The 21,957-nt window shown below is 40.8% G+C and overlaps 2 protein-coding genes across 2 annotated transcripts in view; both read left to right on the top strand.

Moving 5' to 3' along the window:
- Positions 1-21,957, top strand: part of insyn1 (inhibitory synaptic factor 1) — a 625,574-nt gene that overhangs the window by 133,587 nt on the left and 470,030 nt on the right. The window lies entirely within an intron of this gene.
- unc13c (unc-13 homolog C (C. elegans)) overlaps positions 18,462-21,957 on the top strand; it is a 133,400-nt gene continuing 129,904 nt past the window's right edge. The window contains exon 1 of the mRNA XM_074611026.1: positions 18,462-19,066. The gene's annotated coding sequence lies outside the window, so the exon portion shown is untranslated. The remainder of the gene's footprint in view (positions 19,067-21,957) is intronic.

Here is a 21,957-nt window from a genome sequence, read left to right as displayed (position 1 = left end):
AGGTATTAAGGAACTGGGCATTAAGAAACTTGATTGGGTGCAGGTTGCAGGTCACAGTGCACATCATATTCAGTGATTCCATTAAGCGTATTAGACAGTGTGCAGAAAACATTTGTCAGCTGGATCTACCAGTTAGCCTTCCAGCCAGTGGCCACTGTAATGGATTCAACCATTTTCAAAATTGATTATACCGATTTTTGAGGGGAAATGCGAGCATATTCATCTTAGGATCAATGGAGGCCATTGTGATGATTGAGTAAACTCTTTTGTCTAAATTACTAAAGTAGTGTGTGTAGTTTGGGGCAATCGATTGACGTGGCGTGTTCACTTTATTTGGTGCAGTTGTCAAAGTGGTAGTTATTGTGGAAGGGGTATGTGGCTATTTGTTGTAGTGTAATGGCTGCCTGACAAAGAGTCGAAGTTGACCATCAAAGTTTCTGAGAACAAAACAAATTTAGACTGAAGAACAAATGCATTGAAAAATATTGTATTTTGAATATTGAAATAGATGCACTGTAATGTAACACATTACCTTTTTTCCTCCAAAAGGTACTTAACTAAAGGCTGGCCCACACTAAAATATTTTAGTTACAGGAGATGATACAAGAGTTACGATTCAATATATTATCACCGTAAGCAAGGCGATATATTGCAATTTTTTAAAATCTCATTTTTAGGATAGCTGTCATAGTATAAAGAACACACCACACTATGCATAAAATCTGAGTAAAAAAGTTTACTTTTTTTATGCAATCAGAACAGTGTGGGTCTGCATTTGCATTTATCACAGTCCCTGTAACATCCAACATCATAGCACTATGTTGAGAGGGCACATAGACTGAGAGGACGCATCTCTTTGCAAATTAAATAAAATATTGACTGAGTTCATCTTTGCATGTAAACTATTAAGTAATAAAAAGTGTTTTTGAGAATCGATACAGTTTCACGAAACAAAATACCGCGTTACTCAATATTTTCAATATTTTCTTACACCCCTATTAGTCTGTGCTCAGCATTACTTAACTAATAAAAAGTTGACTACCACCCACCTCTGGTGATGATAGTTGTGTATGTGTTTGTAATTAGCTTCAAAATTATTTGTTGGTAAAACTGCAGGGGAAATTTGTTTCTGTCTGTTACAAATTTCTTTGGGTGAAAACACGTTTGGTTGTGGCCCCATGCATCACTGGTTTTAATTAAAAGGCAAAGAAGTTCTCGAACGATTAATCATCATTTAGAGTGTTTGGCTCCTTCACAAAGTCTCTATCAGGAGTTGGTTTTGGCGTGAGAGCCTCAGCAGGCACCTTTTATTGTGATCTTCCATCCTCAACGGCATACAGCGTCCTATTTTGTTCTTTCTATTTCTGCAACAATACACAAGAGCTTTACGACAAGGCTTACAATTAGTATATGTTAACAAGGAGAGGTTACACGTTCAATGAACAAGCTAATTGCTTTTTTGCTCTTATGAGGAATACCATAGCTCTCTTGTTGTATGTTCTTTGGCAAATGAAAAAGCTGCTCAATGTCAGAATGATGATAACAGAACACATTCTGACTTCTTGAAACGAGTCACCTTTAGCTAAGAGTGAGTTGGAAAGGTGAAGGTAATGGGCAGGATGGAATATCAGCTATTGTTAGGTATAATGTAGGAATAATTATAATAGATTTTTTTCCCACTTGTAATGAGAATAATAATGAGTAAAAACTATTTCATTATAGTAATGAAGGGTCAGCAGAGAAATGCCCCCGGAGCTGGTCGGCTTTCAAGGCTCCTTAGTTGCAAATAAACAGGAAGCTTAATATCCCGGTCATCTGTGATTCTCCAACAGGCGTTTTTAGTACTAGAATACTGGCTGTGAATATGTGTTTGTGTGTGTGTGTTCATGAAGCCTGTGGACGACGTCCAGAGAAAGGCCATCTGTTACGATCTCCTCTCGCCTCTCTCTCCTTTCCAAACTCCCGTTGTTCACCCTCCCGCTGCCTACTCCTCCTCCTCCTCCTATCTCTCAATAACCTCACTAACTACTGCCTGCCTGTAAGAACTAACGGACATGACAAGCTTTCCATATTCAAGTAATGGAGGCTGAGGAGGACCAGATGTCGTTTGATTTCTGATGTGGAAACAATGACTTTTGTTTTTTGTGTATTTTGTTGAGTTTCATTATATAATATCATTCATGCTAATTCAAAGGCAACTGGATTTGTTGTTGTGGTCTTGAAGGTGTTTATTTGAATAGCTGAAACAATGGAGGCATTATTCTTCAACCGGTTTTTGCAAGTGTAGTGAACTTCTTTGTAGTTTCAGTATGGAAAACTCAATAATATACACTCCCTAGAAGACTAAGAATTGAGTACAGCCTCCATGAAAAAGTCAAGAAAATGAGTTCAACCACCCTTATTAAGCCAGCATATGTATTACATCAGAGTTGATTAAATTGGGAACTGTTGTGAAAACTGACATTGACTGTCAATTTCTAACAATTTTACCAACTCTTCTTTTTGTGGGTATTGCATCAAATCTACATCGTATTAGCAAAAACACAATTCATATTCTAACGAGGGATGCACTTATCTGACTTTTTCAGTCCCGATACTGATACAGATACCGATACCTTGGTCACTCCAGTGGTTCTCCGTGTCATTAAGTTGAATCATTCCCCCACTCCCCACCAGACCTGCCCAATAACAAGCTTACCCGCTCTTCGAGCTGCTGAGTTTCTACACATCAGCTTATTTGCGCCTATAATTATATGCTGCAGTAAAACCCATTGGCCAGGAATTGTTCTGTAAATAACCACAGAAAGTGCTGTATTGTCAGAGCAAAGTCAGTGAAGAGATTAATAACACAAGTGCGTACTGTAGAACTCTATGATAATTGCTCTCATGGGGAATTCAATCTGGTGTATGTGTGTGTGTGTGCGTGTATGTGTGCATGAGAAAGAGAGAGAGAGACGGGAAAGACAGGCTATGAATGCAGCGAGGGCAGCGGCGAGTAAATCAAAGCAGAGCCACATTTATCACTGAGGCTGAAACGTAATTAGCCTGTTGTAGCGAGGGCAGGCATATTCTCCAATGACAGACATATGCACAGACATTTACAGCTTCATTCGGCCGGGAACCATCCAGGAGGTTATACTATTAAGCAACACATCCTTCATATCCGTCAGGTGTACTTGTACATGTTTTGTTCGTGAGGTACAGCACAGTATGTGTGTTTTTCTGTTCACTTCTGCATGCTTGTAGCGTTGTGTGTGCTAATTGGACTTCTACACTTACACTTGAGTGAGGACAGTTTTGCAAAGTCGGTTCATTTTGGGTTTAGATTGGGGTAAACATTGCACATTGGGCATGTGGTACATATGTTCAGGGTTAGAGTTAATGGCACATGCATGGATGTCAGTCAGTCGATGGATCTCACAAGGACACAACTACTTTACTTGTAAGTTTGCACTGACTCTTAATAAAGCCGGTCCCACGGTGCAGTGATCTTCCCCAATGGAGGCTTTTCACAGCGTGGATAGTACAGGTTAGAGCAGCCTATCTGCTGTTGTACTCCTCGGAAATTGCTCTTGAACTCTTACGGAAGTAACAGCAGAGAGCTCATCCAGCACAGACTGTTATGTTTGATGAATGGGTGTAACCTTTTAAAGCTGAACGGATGTTTCAGCTGTAAACCTGGCATGCAGTGCAGCTGGAGTCACATTCAATAAAGCCATGTTCACTTCTAATGTTGATGAATGTGACCACGCCACTTATTTGCTCAAAGCTTCCAATTCATACCAGTGTTTTTAAAAGTTTGGCATTAACAATGAAATGCCAAGATGATGATACAAACTTGAAACCGCTTTTATTGAGCCAGGATCTTCACACTTTGTCTGTATCGATCTATATACTAAGGTTTACTCATTTTTAGCCATGCTAGCACCATGGTTGATCGGTCGCTCGATTGGTCTATCACATTGGACCAGACTGAAAAGGTCAACAACTAGTTGATGGATTGCCATGAAATTTTGCACATTCATGGTTCCCAGATGATGTATCCTACTGACTTTGATAATCCTCCAACTTTTCCTCTAATGGCACCATAACCAAAAAACACTTCAAGCGAGCCTGAAAACCGGTTTTGCGCAATTGAGGAAGTTTTGTTGAATTTTACCGTTTCCATACAGCTTTTCGAATGCGGTATTTAAAAATGTGCATACAAATACATGACTGGAAACACGGCTATAGTGAGCATGTTATCATGCCGATGTTAGCATTTAGCTCAAAGCAATGTTGTGGCCAAGCACAGCCTCACAGAGCCACTGGAGTGGCTGTCGGCTGTTAGTCTTCTTAATTTATGCCTGTTTGGTGTTAACAGATAAAGTGTGAAGAACAAATTGTACTAGCAAGTCAAGATCCTCAAAAATAGAAATAAAAAACCCCCACAAATGTCAAATGTTGTTTTAGTGTGAATGGATAATTAACACTGGCTTTCCCAGAAGATGTTTGGTTGAATAGTGAAGGGATCATAGCCCTCCCAACTAAAGGCAAAAAGCTCCAAAACAATTAGGAAGTGAAAATGGTAGCAATACATTCCAGCCAGAGCAATCATTGACCACTAAAGCTTCCTCAAACTAAAAATAGGGGACTGTGTGTAAAACATGATTCATCTCACGCTCAAATTAAAGCTAAGGGTCAGCATTTTACCTTAAGTCATTGTTTCATTTCATTCCCAGTATGCTGGAGTACAGAGCCAAAACAATGAAAAATGTCTTACTGTGCTGTCCTGGCTGCACTGTATGTACACTATAAATAAACCCAGCAGAAGACAAAAAATACTGCCAGATATATTGTGTATATATCTAGCTCCACATATCCACACGCATAACCCTACATGTATATTTTCATGACTTTGATGACCCTGTTACTGGAAAAGGAAATTATGTGTCACGCTCAAGGCTAGAACAAACCTGATTTATACTGAGTGGCAATTTAAGCACTTGCCCCCAGTATTTTAGCTGATTTACTTGGGATTCAAATCTGTGGTCTATTTTACAAGTCATCTCTCTACCCTTGGACCTGCTGTTATTCTTCACATCTTTTGGTTTCAGGCAAGACTCCTTATCATAGAAATGTGATCATTCAACCACAAACATACTTACCTTACACAGCTCTGGATTCTCGCGGTATTACGTGAATCGTGAGAAGTAATGCATTTGTGTCTGAACCACAGTGGTTCAGACCAATCAGCCTCCTGTGAGGAGCTACTGGCATATATATATATATATATACAGTATATTAGGGCTGTCAATCAATTAAAATATTTAATCATGATTAATCGCATGATTGTCTATGATTAATCGCGATTAATCACATTTTATCTGCTCAAAATGTACCTTAAAGAGAGATTTGTCAAGTATTTAATACTCTTATCAACATGGGAGTGGGCAAATATGCTTGCTTTATGCAATTGTATGTATATATTTATTATTAGCAATCAACAACACAAACCGTGTACCGCATTTAGCATAAAAAAAATGTTCAAATCATAACATGCCAAACTGAAGCCCAATAGACAACATCAGTTGTCAGTGAGTCAGTTGGCTATGTGATTATCATAAAGTGGGCATGTCTGTAAAGGGGAGACTCGTGGGTACCCAAGAATCCATTTTCAGGTCTAGGGAGCCCTTTGAAAATGACCATGCCAGTTTTTCCTCCCCAAAATTTTGCGTAAGTTGGAGCATTATTTAGACTCCTTCGCGACAAGCTAGTGTGACTAGTACCAATGGATTCCTTGGGTTTTCTAGTTTCATATGACGCCAGTATCACTCTAGCTTTAAAACTGAGCCCAATACAGCTTCAAAAAAATAAGTTGCGTTAAAGAAATTAGTAGCGTTAAAATGAATTTGCATTAACTCGTTAACTTTGACAGCCCTTATAATCACTTAAAAAGTAACTTGAGTAGGCTACATGTAAGGGATTAATTGTAATTTGTTTCTACCCACCAACCTTCTGGCGAGTCAGGTTACAAACAGTATGGGGCACAATATACATTCAATGAGTAGCATGAGTGTTAAATTGCCATTTGCTTAATATTTCAATGTGTTATGAATTACTAGGTTTAAAACAGCTATAGCTTTAGGGCTTTGTAAATGTTTAATAGTACTCTATGTCGACCGTATCACAAACACACTATCTTTCATTCTCGCTTTCTCCATCATCCCTTCTTTCTCTCACGTGCAGGATTGGTTGAGGGAGTACCTTTCTCAGCAGTAGCTACTACTGACTGATGCCACATCAGGCGACGACAGGGGCTATGGGGGCCCCAACACATTTTGTAGCGCTTTTATCTCCCAGCATGCTTTGTGTCTCTTGTTATCTGCTGTCTGCAGCCTGCCAGGGGACTAAACAGTAAACAGGAAGTGCTGTGCTGACACAGCCATGCCGCTAACGCTGTATTGTAGAGAGCCTTTGCAGTGCTCAGAGCTAATTCTAATGATAATCAGCTATGCTCTCTCTCATTGTTGAAGCATCAGGCATCCACACCTGAGGAACTCTGTCTGTGTGAGTGACTGAGAGAGAGGAAATGAAAGAGAATATAAGATATCGCTGCACTATTGCTGTGTGAATACTACTCTGTGATTATTTGGCGCCTTATTACATTATGTTTTGATGGTGTTTCTTAACTTTCGGCTATGATACTGAATGCTTGCATGTGTGTCAGTGACATTTATGCGTGGCTTCCTTGTTATTTTCATGCTATCGGTGTATTGGCAATAATGTGTGTGTGTGTCTTGTAGTGACTCAGCTTCAAAAAAGAAGTGAGATGAGGTGAGGGCTTGTGTTGGGGGTAACATGCTAGAGTACTCAGATTACTTTTTTGCTGTAACATAACACGTTAGATGGCGATTCAAGTAATCAGTTATTTAGTGCCATTTTCAAATAAGCAATCCATTAGAAGTACATCGCAGTGAAATGCAAATTTTGCCTGGGGGATAATGTTAAGCGTCTGTCAGCTGCAAAGAACTCTACTTCAAATTTATGAAGAAGTACCTGCATACACACAGCTCCACAACTCTGGTGGGCTGCGAGGCGCATCAAGGAGGAGAACGATGCCGGTGCTACAGCTGTGAAACAGCAACGGCTTTCAGCTGTCACTCCGAGGGAAATTAACAAGCTAGTAGCTCGTTACATGGTGGTGGAGACGCTACCAATATCAACTGTATCCATCTTTCCGTAAGATCATTAATGAAATCCCTATGACACGTAACATGGAGGGAACAGTGCCTGACAGAAAAAAAACATGTGCTAGCTACCTCGATATAATAAAGAGCTGTAAAGGGGACATTGGGTCTGTCATTCCTGCCTGCGGAGTTACAAATGCCTTGGACGAGGCTATGCAACAACGGTAGACTATGGCTGTACCGAATGTCATTTTTCTACATTCAAAGCTTCTATTGAGGTTTTAAAATGAAACTCAGAATATCTGTCATCATATTTTGTGATGTCATCACCCAAAAAATATGGGAAAATATGATTTAGTGTTATTGTCGTTATACAAATGTGTTTTGTGGTGCTGTTAGTTTGCTGCTAGACCGCCCCTTTAATACAGGTGCAGGCCTTCCTTTGCAAGCCGGAGAGCAAACAATTTTTGACTGCAGAGAAATTGTTGTTTTTGAAAGGCTAAACACCAACAGCAGACTATTGTTTGATTAAAAACATGTTTTCAATTTTGGAAATGATTACATCTGTCAATATATTTTGACTTTTGAATTAAGGACGGCGTCGCTCGCTGTGTTTGAGAGAGAGAGAGAGAGAGAAAGAGAGAGAGAGCAATGTTTCTGTAAGTTTTAATAATGATAATTAAAATGTCAACGTTATGAATGATGCGTCAAACTATGTGTTTCAGACCAAATAGAAAATAGCAGCGAGCACGTCTCCAAATCTTGAACGGTATCGAACAGAAGAAACAAGTCACCGGAACTCACAGATAAAGTGTCTTTTTTTTGTTTATTCTGGGCAAACAAACAAACACATTTCAGCTGTAAGCCGTCAACAGCCCTAGTCAGTACATTCAAAAGGTAGGTGTTACAGTAATCTACGCAACCTCTAGACAATATACCAGGAATGGAAATCAACAGGTTGTCACCGCTGGGCTACTGGTGATTGTGTGTGTATGTGACTGTGTGTGTGTGTGTGTGAGAGAGAGAGAGAAAGTGAGACACAGACACAGAGAGAGGGGGAAAGATAGAGTGAGACGAGCAGCTCTTAGCTCTGGATAAAGCTGACTCATTCAGCGACACCACTAACCAGAAGTGAGGCTCAGTCACCGTCGCTGGTTACAAGTTCTCAAATTTTAGGTTCTTGTCTTGAGCCAAAGGGCCAATTCTCAAATTAAGTCCCAGGTTCTCATTTGTTCGTCACATCAATCCAAATCACGTCACATATGGAGCCTTGCCATCAACTTTAATTAATTGATGTTGTATTTGCTGATGGTGAGCATTTAAAACCCCAAAGCATTGTAGGCATCAGGTGTGCCGGGTAATTTTAATCCGCATGTTCTTGTTTTGAATTGTATTCTATTTTTAAAGGAATAGTTAGACATTTTGTGAAATATGCATATTGAATTTTTAGTGAGTGATACCACGCTCCTACAGTATTTGTTCATTTAATGTTATTATCTTAGGACAAGAGGAGAAACGGCTACAGTAGCCTGGCTAGCACCTTAAAATCTTGTTTTTTGAATCCGTACAAAAACCTGAAACGTAAATATATCGAGTTGTGGCTTTACTAGGTGTTATGTGCTGGACTATGATGGTCTGTGAAGCCACGTGGAGTTAATATCATTAATTTACCATTGTGCATTCCAGTTTGACAAATCACCTCCAACTCGAGACTGACGGCTAATCACAGTTAGTTAGGGTGTAAACAGAAGCGATAATTGAGACAATTCTGCTGTTAGGCTGCGTGAGCAGCAAGAATAATTATTGTAATTCTAGCTGTGAAAAAGCCAAGGGTTTCAGAGGAGCAGGACAGTTTGTCATCTGGGGCATGATGTGCTGCTTTTCAAAGATAAGCTCTCAGTCCATTTTTTAATTTTTTTTATTTATCCTTTATTTAACAAGAAAGGTTCAATTGAGATACAATATCTCTTCTGCCAGGGAGTCCTGGTCAAGATGGGCAGCGAAATAAAAAGTTTCATATACAATATTCATGTACAAACGGGGACAGATAACATCACCAAAAAATGGAGATACCGGAACACAACAACAGACACAAAACATACAGGAGGCTAAAGGAATCAAGGCAGATAATAATACTTATGAAAAGTAGAGCTGTCAAAGTAACGCCTCAACAACGCATTAGCGCAAATTTGTTTTAACGCCACTCATTTTTTGAATGCATTAACGCAACTTTTAGCGAATTTTAATTAACCTCTTCAAAATCCAATACATATATTTGTATAAAGCAGCATAGTTGCCCACTCCTGTATTGATAAGAGTGTTGAATACTTGACATATCTCCCTTTAAGAAACATTTTGAATAGATAAAAAATGTGTGATTAATTTAGGATTAATCACAATTAACTAAGGACAATGATAGCCCTAATTAAAAGCAACAAAATTGTCCATTAAAGTTTTAATTGATGAGCCCCACTCACTCTCTCAAAACATCCTGGTTTACCTGCCGCAGTCAAAAGCAAAGATGATAATTAGCTTAGTGAAGGAGCCATGTTGAGTCGAGACAAATTGCTTTGCCACATCTGAATTCTGTTGGTAGAATTCACCAAATAACATCATGCTCATGCACACATTGGCTGCAATTGTATTGTAATATTGGATATGATATATGTTATTTTTAGTCTAGATTTCCTGCGAATGCAAACTGCCTCACACATCCACACCTGCCCTGCAGTGATAATTACAAGTCATCTATATAGGCTATTTTTTTGCTGGATTCTTTATTATCCATCTGGCATTACAGTGCAATTAAGCAACGGTGGTGAAGCAGCACACCCCCAATGGCACTGCATTAATAAACCATACTTATACAAAATGAAAATTGTCTGCTCTAGTTAACTGTGGTTCATTTTAAACTCATAAATGCTAATTATTTTTTAATGTGAGCATCGGCTTGAGTGCAGAAAACAAGTGAGTGAGCAGGAATAAGTTGTCTTGAAAATGTCGTAATTACTCAGAGCTACTGTATACAGAGAGATAATTTATGCCAGTGCAGATGTTTGAAAGTGTTGTGAAGTGTGTAAAGGCCCAGACATACCAACCCAACATCAAAGAACTAGCTTGAACACACCGCAAAGTAGGGATGGGTTATGATTTTCGATTTTTCGAATAGTCGTTCATTATAAAAAATCGAATAGTTTATGCGAATATTCGTCCCCTCTTAAAAAAATATTTTCTTTAATTATTAAAATAATAATTGAATAATTCCCAGTGATTTTCGAATAGTATTTTTTGCTTGGAATGCACATCCCTACCGCAAAGACGACAGCCGACGGCCAGTTAACACGTAGGTTGTGCGCCTGTGTGAGATGAAATAACTCTCCACACCAGCAGGTCGCGGTAGTCTGTATTCGTCATTCAAAAAGGGAAAACGGAAGACTGAGGATTGCGGATATACAAGCCGTTGTTATGATACATACATGAAACAGAGCAGCGTATGCCGACCATTTTCACACCCCTCTCACTCACCATTTAGCTTCATCCAGACGGCTAAGTCGTTGTGAAAATATCCGCGTATTGGAGGGATCAGATGAGATGAAAAATGAGAAGAACCTTCTTTGTTTTTCCTCTTGACTTTACTCGTTGACTTGCTTTTCCGTTTTTCTTCTCGTGCACTAATTCGCTTCAGCTGAACAGCCAATCAGAGTGATTTCTCTCATCGACGGGCTCTGCTGCCGATTCAACATGCCGAATCGGCCGAAAAAACTCTGACACAGGCAGATTAGAGCCGACTTTGTGGGACACACCAAAAAAAAGTAGGCCGACGGACGCTCACCGACGGCTCCAAACTGTCCGACGTCCGACCGTCTGCTTGGTGTGTCGGGGCCTTAATGTGAAAAAAATTCAGCTTGAAAAAAAAAGGATTTAAATTGTTCTTATATGGTGTAAGCTGGAGACCACAGACAAGACCAGAGATGTTTTGAAGGATTACAGCCTGTGTATTGTAATTGTGGTTATGTCAAGAGCTCAACATTTGTTTATTTGGTACACTCGGAACTGCACATTTACTGTATTTATATATTTTTATATGTATAAAAAATCCCGATTGCTGAAAAATATACGTGATGGTGTGTGATTTAGTGAATTTAGAGGGTTAGCTGGTCCCTGTTGTGTGTATGAGGTGTCTGGCAGAGGAGGTTTTTTTTATCTGCAATGCAGCAGTTGGGCGAATTGAGGAGAGGACTGTGGCTCTGCCAGGGACTTAACGCCCTCTGATTGATCCACAGCGTCTCTCTCAACGTCTCGTGAGCCCAAACAACGCTCTCTTTCTCAAACTGTAGGCTGAAATCCAAACATTGACAGCGTTTTGTGATCCTGCATTCCATGAACGAATAAACACGGGAGTGCAAGAAATCCATATTTGTTTCTCAAACTGAAAACTATATCGACACGACCCTGTCCATCTTGTTTTCGACCCCAGCACTCACTTGGATTAAAGATCCTATCCATGGTTTCACAGCAGTGCCTCTTGTTAAAGTTTTGTATCCTTAGTGATACCTTAAAGGTGGTTTTATCACTCTCAGATTGAATTGCTCAGCTCTGCACTTTTCAGTGAGCTGAGAGGACTAAATGTTTTGCTTATGTTTTGTGTCTCTTCTGCTCTGTGAAATCTATTAACACTGAAGTAGGTCTGTAGCACATTTGTTTTTTTTAATGAACAAATGCTAAAATGTGATTAGATACAAACAGATATTTTACTAACTGTACATGAGACACTGGGGAGATTATTATAAATAGGAGGTGAAAAAGAAGACCCTCTCATGGCTTTTGCACTCTCCCATGAGCATTTTATATTGCCGCAGTATTATAAATAGGAAGAGGAGGAAAAAAAGACCCTCATGGCTTTTGCAGTCTCCCATGAGCATTTTATACTGTTGCAGTATTATAAATAGGAGGAGGAAAAAAAGACCCTCTTTTAACTCCTTTACACTCCCCCATGAGCATTTTATATTGTCGCAAAACATTTACATTTTCTCAAGAAACCAGGTTTCTCCCAGGAAATATTTTTCCCGTGTTCCTCCAGAAGCGACGACCGTATGACTGAATCCTTCAGAATAAAAGCGCCATCTCCACAAATGTAAACTGACTACAAAACTTACATTTCTGACAAAAACGGTTTAAATTATACTTAATCCTTACACTATCACTTTCTGTGACTGTTTAAGAAAAACTACAGGTCACCAAACTCAGCTATACTCAGTGGTGACATTTTTGAGAATAAAATGGACACTGTTCACTGCTTTAAATGTTAATTCACAAATGATAGTCAAATTGCACCTGCTGGCCTGTACATCCTCACACTATCCTTCAATCTTAAGTTAAACTTTTTTCACCAAACTACATTTATTTCTCCTCCATATTGCTCACTAGCTGCCTGAGTTCAGCTGCAGATATTTTTAGCCAGAATACTGAAATCTCAACAACTATCAGATGGTTTGCCATGACATTTTGTATGCGGACATTCATGGTTTACAGATGATGTATCGTAATAACTTTGGTGAGCCCTGACTTCCCCTATAGTGAGCAGAGCAGTTCCCAGTTTCTCTACATCCAGTAAGATATCTTAACATCTACTCAATGAATTGATCCGACTTTTCCTTTAGCACTACCTAGTTTACCTACGTGTTTTTGAGTAAAGTATCTCAACATCAATTGAATGAATTGCCATGACGTTTAGTATAGGCATTCATATCCCCCTCAGGGTGAATAGTAACAACTCTGGTGGTCCCTTCACTTTCCAACAAACACAAGGCTTTCATCCAGGAGACCGTTGTTCATGTCCCGTGTGTTATGTTTCACTTTCACTTTACAATCCGTTGTTCGTTCGTGACACGTTTTCACAACGTTAAGTCACATTTCTACTCTAAAAACGTAGTAATTTTAATTCCAACCATGTTTTTTTCCCCTAAACTTAACTAAGTGGTTTTGTTGCCTAATGCTAAGCAAGTATTTTTGTTTAATTCACAACATTAAGCATGTGTTAAATGCGACCGAAAAAGTGACGCCAATGGATCTGACAAAGCGTCGGTATGTGACGAGTTGGGATGAGAACGTGTTGCATCATCAGGTTAAAATTGTATACTGTCCAATACTTTGGTTTATTACCAAATACCTGAAAACTAATGACATTTCCTTCAGCCTCAGCTGTACTTTCTGTTTAGTGCTTGCATGCAAAGCTAAGATGGTGAACATGGTAAACAGTATACCTGCTAAACATTGACATTAACATTGTGATTGTGAGCATGTTAGCATACTGACATAAGCATTTAGCTCAAAGGACAGCCTCACAGAGTTGCTAGCATGACTGTAGATTCTTGATCTTGTTTCTTTGCGGAGTCTGCTAACAAATTGGGAGACGCAAAAATAATTTAATGGACCTCTGGAAACATGTGCATTGAGTTGCTTCAGGTGTAATTTTATTCAAGCACAGCTTTTAGACTTTTAGACTTCATCATCGCTGGACGGATTACTGTATATGGATGGGTGTTAAAAAAACACCACCATCATCACTCATGACCCCTCCTATTTCCAATTCACACCATTTTTTCTTTGCTATCCTGTAGACCCCCAATAACAATATTAAACACTCTCTGGTTCACCAGGTGCTAATATGATGAAAATGTTAATCCACTATAGTGCTGAAGGCAGCGTGAATTGATGCCAGCTGTGTGTCGACAGCTGTGTGATCTGAAAACTCCTTCAATGTGGCCTCTCTCCTCAATGTAAATGTAAAGATATTTCCCTTCAAGCTGATAGTCATGTGCTGGATTTAATGCTACATCAGCCCATAGCTATCCCTTTATGCTTCGCTGGAAGGATTTTAACCACTAAAGGGCTATATAAAGGCCATCTGCCTGTCTCATTAGTGCCAGCTTTCCCGTGTTTCTGCCTCAAGAGGATAAAGGTCTTGATATTTTGATTCTCCTGGGTTAAGATGAAAGCTCCAAGTCTTGTGCCGTGACGTTTCTTAAGCATACAAATCTTGTATCTGCAGAAGTCACAGTGGTACAGCGGCTCAGCATTTAGCGTCACCTCTGCAGGTCAGAAAACAAAGCAAACACACACACACACACAAACAGACACACACATATAGCACATACTGTATATTGACAAGATAAAGCTACTGTGATGGGTTTACGGTGCTGGAAATCCATTTATCTTTGTTTTGACTTTCTTTAGTTTAGTCAGTTTACGGCTTTTACTGCTAAATTACCGCAACTTCATCATCGTCATCACACCACGAAGGTTTTGATTGCTTAGTAACGGCAGGTGCGTCAGCAGCGCAACCTCCCAAGCCCTGCTGTAAAGTTTGTGACTGTTTGGACAGGTCATTAAAGCATTAAATGTGTGATATAATAGACGAATGAGGCCAGTAAAAAGAGTCTCTGTTTTTTCAAGCTGCGGCAAATTTTAAGGAATTCTTTCTTTCATCACACTAAGGCAATTTAGAATTGTCTGGCTTTATTGACTCATTATATGGTTACATTACACAAGAGATACAGTATAGCTGTATCATCAACCCAACAGCAAGTAAGTGAGGGTAAAATGGAAAATGACGTGGCTTTGGGGGAGCAGATACACAAAACAACATTGGACCAAGAATTGATCCCTGAGGCACACCACTAAAGGAGCTGCTGATATAATAATTTGTGAAGTCCTAGAACTTTCTATTAGACATATATTTAAACCATGCATGTGCAGTTCCAGATATATATACTTTAGAGCTTATTCAGAAAGAGCAATACTGTCAAATGCAGCACTAGTAATGAGGAGAAACGGCATGTAACAGCCACCAGAGTCCGCCGACCAAATGTCATCAAAATGCCATTTATGACACAAAGAAAGGTGGTTTCTGTGGACTTAAAGTGGAGTTAAAGTCCAGGCGCTATTTTCTGTGGTGATTTGGGATAGAAATAAGAATAGAGATACTGTATATCTATAGTTCTGAGAGAGTGAGGAATTAGTAAATTAGTTTTATCAATAGGGGTGCAATGGTTGCTCATAATAATCAGGGACACAGCCAGAACTCTTCACATGCATAGGCTGGCGTCAATGACTCACTTCCAAACAGATGGCGGTACGTTGTCAAATGGGCTATAGAAGATGGATTCATATGTGAAATAATACCGAAAAGGTCTGTGAAATTAACTCTTCACAACAGGAACATCTGTCTCTTCTGAATGTCGGTTACAAAATGGCATAATTTTACATTGAATGCCAGTTATTTTGTTGATAAAGAGAAAAAAACATCACTCAATCTGAAATCACCGCCATAGATTGAGTGATGTTTTATAAGGCTGTTTGGAAAGGAGTTTATAATGTTCGTTTGAAATCAGCTCACAGAAATAAGCACGTCAAACACCCTTAACTTAATGGTTGCACAAAGCCGGCAGCTATTTCAGAAATAACAGATGCACCTCAAGTTAGTTTCTCTTCTATCAGCACGTGGCCTGTCTGAATTCGTGTTTCAAACTGTGGCGTCTTCGCGGAGAATGATTGACAACTAGAACAGAGCGTGTTTTTAACGGCTCATTGGAGTTTTAAGGCTAAGAAGCCTTGCTCATTAAAATCTGTTTACTAGGTCTGTTTTTTTTTTTGTATCTGTTTACCATCCTGCTGTACAGAGGATGTTGTAGGTTACTGTTTGTCAAATCAGAATATTTCTGAGTGGATTCCCTGTAAATGAGAGCAAATGATCAGTTTATTTCCTTGTTGTCAGTTGAATCTACAATAAAGACATTAATAATCAGAGACATGGATGTCTTGAATAAGAAATGTGTTCAATTTGAAATAAAAATTACACATTGTGGGTGATCACAGAGAGAGAGAGAGAGAGAGAGAGAGAGAGAGAGAGAACCAGAGCAGGATGATATATTTGTTACACAAGCATGGAGAGGTGAGGGCTGGAGAGAGGAGAGGAGAGGAGAGGAGAGGAGAGGAGAGGAGAGGAGAGGAGAGGAGAGGAGAGGAGAGGAGAGGAGAGGAGAGGAGAGGAGAGGAGAGGAGAGGAGAGGAGAGGAGAGGAGAGGAGAGGAGAGGAGAGGAGAGGAGAGGAGAGGAGAGGAGAGTGGGGGATGGAGGTGGAGAAGACCTCGGGAGTCTTGGCTAGCTGTCCCTTGGCAGCTCAAGGCACAAACAGAAGCAAGGGTTTCCAGAAAAGGCAGAAAGTGGAATACACAAGAGAGAAAGGGATGGAGAATGAAACTGAAATAGAAAAATTAAGGAATATGAGAGGGGTGAACCCAAAAATGTAATATTAGGCATTGTCGTTGTTTGTCTTTTTTACAGAAATTATTTTTTTTGCACTGATAGACATCAAAGCTGCAGTAGGTAAAATTGAACCAACTATGATTAAAAAAAAATATGTTTTTAATCATCTCCGGTGCTCCTAATGGCATCTGCAAGGTTTCACTGACCGGAGGAAAACAACCAATTAGAGCCAAGCTGGAGTCTGCAGTCTCTGAGCAGCTGTCAATCACTCGCAAACTCTGATCAAACGGTCAAACTAGGCAGCGCTGATCAAATATGAATCAATATTCTGTTGCTGTAATGCCTATTTCTCGCCTCAAATGTTTTCAGAAACTTTCTCATTTTACAGTTAAACAGTACACTACAAGATGTCTCTGACGACAATAAATATTGCACAATATTAAAATACTCCATAATATTCTCCAGAGACAACTATTTTTTTTTTTTTAATTTGCCCCAGATCAAAATTAGACTCGAGCTGCACCATGTCAAATGCTAACATAAATCAAGCTGTGCTCTGCTATTTCTGTCTGAACACAAATGTGATGCATGTAATTGGAGAGGGGGGGATCATTTGGGTCAGACTGGCTCAGACACAGCTGAGGTTGCAGTTACTTTCATCACCAGCAGGGGGCGAGCAGCAGCCATGCACAACATCAGTAGTACCCTCACCCCCTTCTCCTCCTCCTCCTCCATCCATGGCCTCCTCTACCTTTACGCGCTTGCGCACACAACTGCACACATCTCCCTACATCCTACCTCTCCTCCCATGTGATAGAGAGAGAGAGAGGGAGAAATGTGATTTCGCTAGAAGGCCAGACAATTAGTGGCTGTTGGAGGAACGCATGACACACATCTCAGCTGAGAGAGGAGAGCGAGACTGACAGAGGGAGGCACACTTTATGAGAGACACACAGCTGAGAGATGGAGATGGGTTTTTATTTGAATGCTTAATAATCACCACCAAGGCAGTACAGCAAGGGTCTGACTATCATGTGACAGCTCACCTGCAATATTTCCACATCACTGTATTAATTTGTACCCTGTCAACAATGACACAAGACTCAATTAGCCAAATGTCACACAGGGACATGTTAAGAAATTGCCATTTTTGTCGCGAGGTTAAGTGTATTTTTATTCGAAATAATTGATTTTATTTTTTATAGCTATGTGCATTTTTCCAACGACGCTGATGGTGTTTTAATACACCGATGACTAATCTGCAATATGAGCAATCATGTATGACGACATTTCCAGTGAGAGACGCAGTTAGATGATGTGCATAAAAAGGCTCTACGTGAGGAGGCTCTGTCTGTCGCAGCCTGGCTGCTGATGATGATGGGATGAATGAATGAATGGTGTTCTGTGGAGAGATTGTGGAGGGGTGGCTCGGGATCATAGAGTGCGTGTAAGTAAGTGCACGCGCGTGTTTGACAAAAAAAAAGAGATGAAAGTGCGCTTCCTCGCGCCCCGCAAGCAGGAAAGCCCATAAACCCGTGCGCCACTATACTTTTGTGCGCGTATGCACAAAAGTATAGTGGCGCACGGGTTTATGGGAAAAAATTTAAGCAATAATACCTCTCTGTATGTAGCTCAACATTGCTCCTCCATGCGTGTCTGTGGTGCTTAAGGTTTATTGACCCATTACATCATACTAATGTTTCCATCGGAATGTGTAATGTTTGCAGTGGTGTGATCATACAACATGATTTAGAACACACTAATTCAGCCTCACTCCACCTTTCTCTCCTCTTTTTTTTGCATCCCTCTCACTTAAAGCATCTGTGTATGGTTTTTTTGGGGGGGGGGTCTTGTGTGTGTGTGTGTGTGTGTGTGTGTGTGTGTGTAGAGAGAGGGGAGAGGGAGGGAGAGAGAGGGAGAGAGAGAGAGAGAGAGAGATAAATCATGGAGAGAGAGAGAGGGAGAGAGAGGGAGAGAGAAATCATGGAGAGAGAGAGTGAGAGAGAAATCATGGAGAGAGAGAGAGAGCGGGAGAGAGAGAGAGAGAGAGAGATTTGTACAGGGGAGGGACAGACATTCTCCAGCCGAGGAGCAGAGCCTCAGTCTGGGCAGCAGAGAGCAGCGCGGTCTGCCTCCACATCTCCACATCTCCACATCCTCTCCAGACAGCACCACCCGTTTCTTTTGGACTAGACACCCCCTGTGCTGTGTCTACGAGCAGGAGTGTGTGACTCTGTGTCAATCGTGGAGAAAGCATCATCATCTAGCAGCAGCATCTTCGGTCTCCCCCACCACCATAACGCGGAACAGGGGAGCACAGCAGCAGAGGAGAGGAGCCAGACAGACAGAAGAGGTGGCATGGAGGAGAGGTGTGTGCGTGTTTGTGCGCGGAGGCAGGGTTGTGGGATGTGGTGTCTGACGGACGCGGGAGAGATGCTGTGAGCTCTGGTATTAGCAGGCAGCTGCGCACCGAGCATCTCTCTCCTCTCTTCCTCCCTCCTCCTCCTCCTCCCTCCTACCGTCGCCGACCATTCGCTGGAAACACACGGCTCCACACGGCTCGTTGTGCTCTCTCTCTACTACCGCTGGCTGTTATCTGCGCGGGGATTTGACACACACACACACACCAGGTATGTGCAGCGCTGGATGGATGCGTGTTTGCATGGCATGGAGGGATGGATGGTGGAGGAGGGATGTTGAGTGTTTGACTTCATCCTATATCATCTTGTTGCTTCCCTCTCCCCTCCCTCTGTGGCCCTGTCACTGGATTAATGAAACGTTATTTGAGAATGATGCGGTTATAGATGGCATCATCTATCGATGTAGATGCTGGGGGTGAAAAAAAATAAATAATATTCAATGTAATTTTTTATTAAAAAATCCAGTGTCGATTCCACACACACACACTGCTCCCATTCTAACCTTTTACCATGTAACGGCACAACATGAACGCATGTGAGCCAAATGCTGTTTGTTTCACACACTGAGCCCTTATGCAGATGACACTGCTTTCTCGTCATGCCCGCCAAAAGAAAATAAGGTAATATTTTGATTTATGAGGCGAGACAATCTGTTGTGATGTTGGCTGGTTTCCTACAGGGCTTGCAGGCAGATATTTCACTGTTGGGGAAATACACAGGGTTAGAGAGAGAGAGAGAAGGGAGGCAGAATGGAGCTGAGGATGGATGGGCGTGAGGGCAATATGATCTGAGGATGCATACACCGCCTCACATGCTCATGCTCATCCACCCCCCACTGGTGCTGCTCCGTGCAAATGCATGCTTAAAAGCAACCGTGCATGCGTGGCTTACATGTGTGTGCACGCACGGCTGCACACACACACAGCAGGGCAATGCACACACACCCACATGTACACCAATCCACACATGATCCATAATCATGTGTTCTGGAGACATGACGTAACACATACTCTCATCCATATGCATCTAAAGGCTTGCAACAAAAATATTGCTCAGTCTCACCCAGAATGATATAACAGCATGAACATCACACAGCATGGAGTAGAATGGCTTGCAGCATAATAACCCTCAAATTGGCACACTTGCGTCTTCATCAGGAGAGAAGAGCAGATTGTAGGCTACTATTGTGAGGAGAGTGGCAGAGACTGTGCGACTGTGAGAAATGGAGTGTTTTTGAGAGTGCTCTGCTAATCAGATGCAATTTGGAAGTAGTGGGGGGAAATAGGTCCCTGCTGGACATTAATGCAGGGCCTGGGGTATAGCATAGGGAGTGGGTGTGGTTGAGGTGCTCCCCCTTCTCTCTGGAGGTTTCTCTAGTCTGACTCACAAATGGGAGGGGCTCTATACCTCAGGACCACAGGAATTCCCAATTTTTTTTTGTCATCACAGTTGCTGGAACTGTTTTTCCGACGCTTTTACAGTATCTGTCCAAGCAAGTCGATTATATACGGAACAAGTTGTTTTACGTAGACAGTTGGAGGTTCAGTGCCTTGCTTAAAGGCACTTTGAATTGTAAAAGGTGGAACAAGCAGTTTATGAGGATAGAAAAACCAAAAACACAACTTATTCACATACATTTTAACATGCCTATGGAACATATAACATGCTTGAACACATCATATGATGTAATACAATTAAGGCTGTCAATCGATTCAAATATTTAATTGTGATTAATTGCATGATTGTCCATAGTTATCGCAAAGTAATCGCACATTTTTTTATCTTTTCAAAATGTACCTTAAAGGGAGATTTGTCAACTATTAAATACACTATTAACACGGGAGTGGGCAAATATGCTTGCTTTATGCAAATGTATTTATTATTGAAAATCAATTAACAACACAAATCAATGACAAATATTGTTGAAACCCAAGGTACTGCATTTAGCATAAAAAATATGCTCAGATCATAACATGGTAAACTCAAGCCCAACAGGCAACAACAGCTGTCAGTGTGTCAGTGTGCTGACTTGACTATGACTTGCCCCAAACTACAATTGATCATCATAAAGTGGGCATGTCTAGGGATGTCACGAGAACCGATACTTCGGTACCAACTCGGTACCAAAATTAAAAAAATGTGACGGTACTCGTTTTTTTGGTACCGAAGGTACCGAAGGATGCCTGTAATGGTCATTTGGTACCGGAGCGGAGGTACTGGAGATGCGATTCTTCTGGATCTAACAGGGGCAGTACACGCTTACAAGTGTTCTCATCTGCCGTGAAATGAAGGAAGAAGAAAAATGCTGAAAAAACACGGAAATAAACACGAGACGTGAAAGATGGCAGCTGGCTAGTTAGCCAAGCTACGTGCAATGAACGAGAGCAAAAACGCTTAGCAACCGACCGGCCAGTTGTTATTATTTTCCGACACACCTCCAACTCCGGGTTGTTTGTGAGCTGCGGCAGGGAATAAATCCGGCTCTGTTGAGTGCAAAAGAGGAACCGTTTCCAGTCTCCCTTCTACAAGTTAGCCACACGCAACGTTACAATAGATTCGCAAAAAACAGTATGCGGTGCAGTAACGGTGCCGTCGTACTTTTCTTTCCAAAGGAGGAAATACTTCCAGTTTAGCAAAGCACCTCAAAGACAGACATCCAGACAATATTGTTTGTTTTAAATACTTGAAGGCTACATGTCACTGTTCTGTTTTGCAATGTTAATAGACATTTCTTTTTATTTATTACTTAAAGGCTACATGCCTCTGTTTTTTGTAATGTTCAAATGTTTTAATAAAGGAGTGCTTGTTGAATTACATGGGGTTTATTTATTATTAATTTTTTCCCCCCGTGGTACCGAATTGGTATCGAGAATCGTGTAAAATCACTGGTATTGGTATTGACTACTAGATTTCTGGTACCGTGACATCCCTAGTCATGTCTGTAAAGGGGAGACTCGTGGGTACCCATAGAACCCATTTTCATTCACATATCTTGAGGTCAGAGATCAAGGAATATGAATTTGAATATGGCCATGCCAGTTTTTTCTTGCCAAATTTTTGCGTAAATTTGGAGCTTTATTTAGCCTCCTTCTCGGCAAGCT

Source organism: Sebastes fasciatus, chromosome 2, assembly GCF_043250625.1.
Source record: "Sebastes fasciatus isolate fSebFas1 chromosome 2, fSebFas1.pri, whole genome shotgun sequence".
In the NCBI taxonomy this organism is placed as follows: domain Eukaryota; kingdom Metazoa; phylum Chordata; class Actinopteri; order Perciformes; family Sebastidae; genus Sebastes; species Sebastes fasciatus.
Note: the sequence above shows the minus strand (reverse complement) of the source record. Positions and strands in the feature narration are given on the sequence as shown.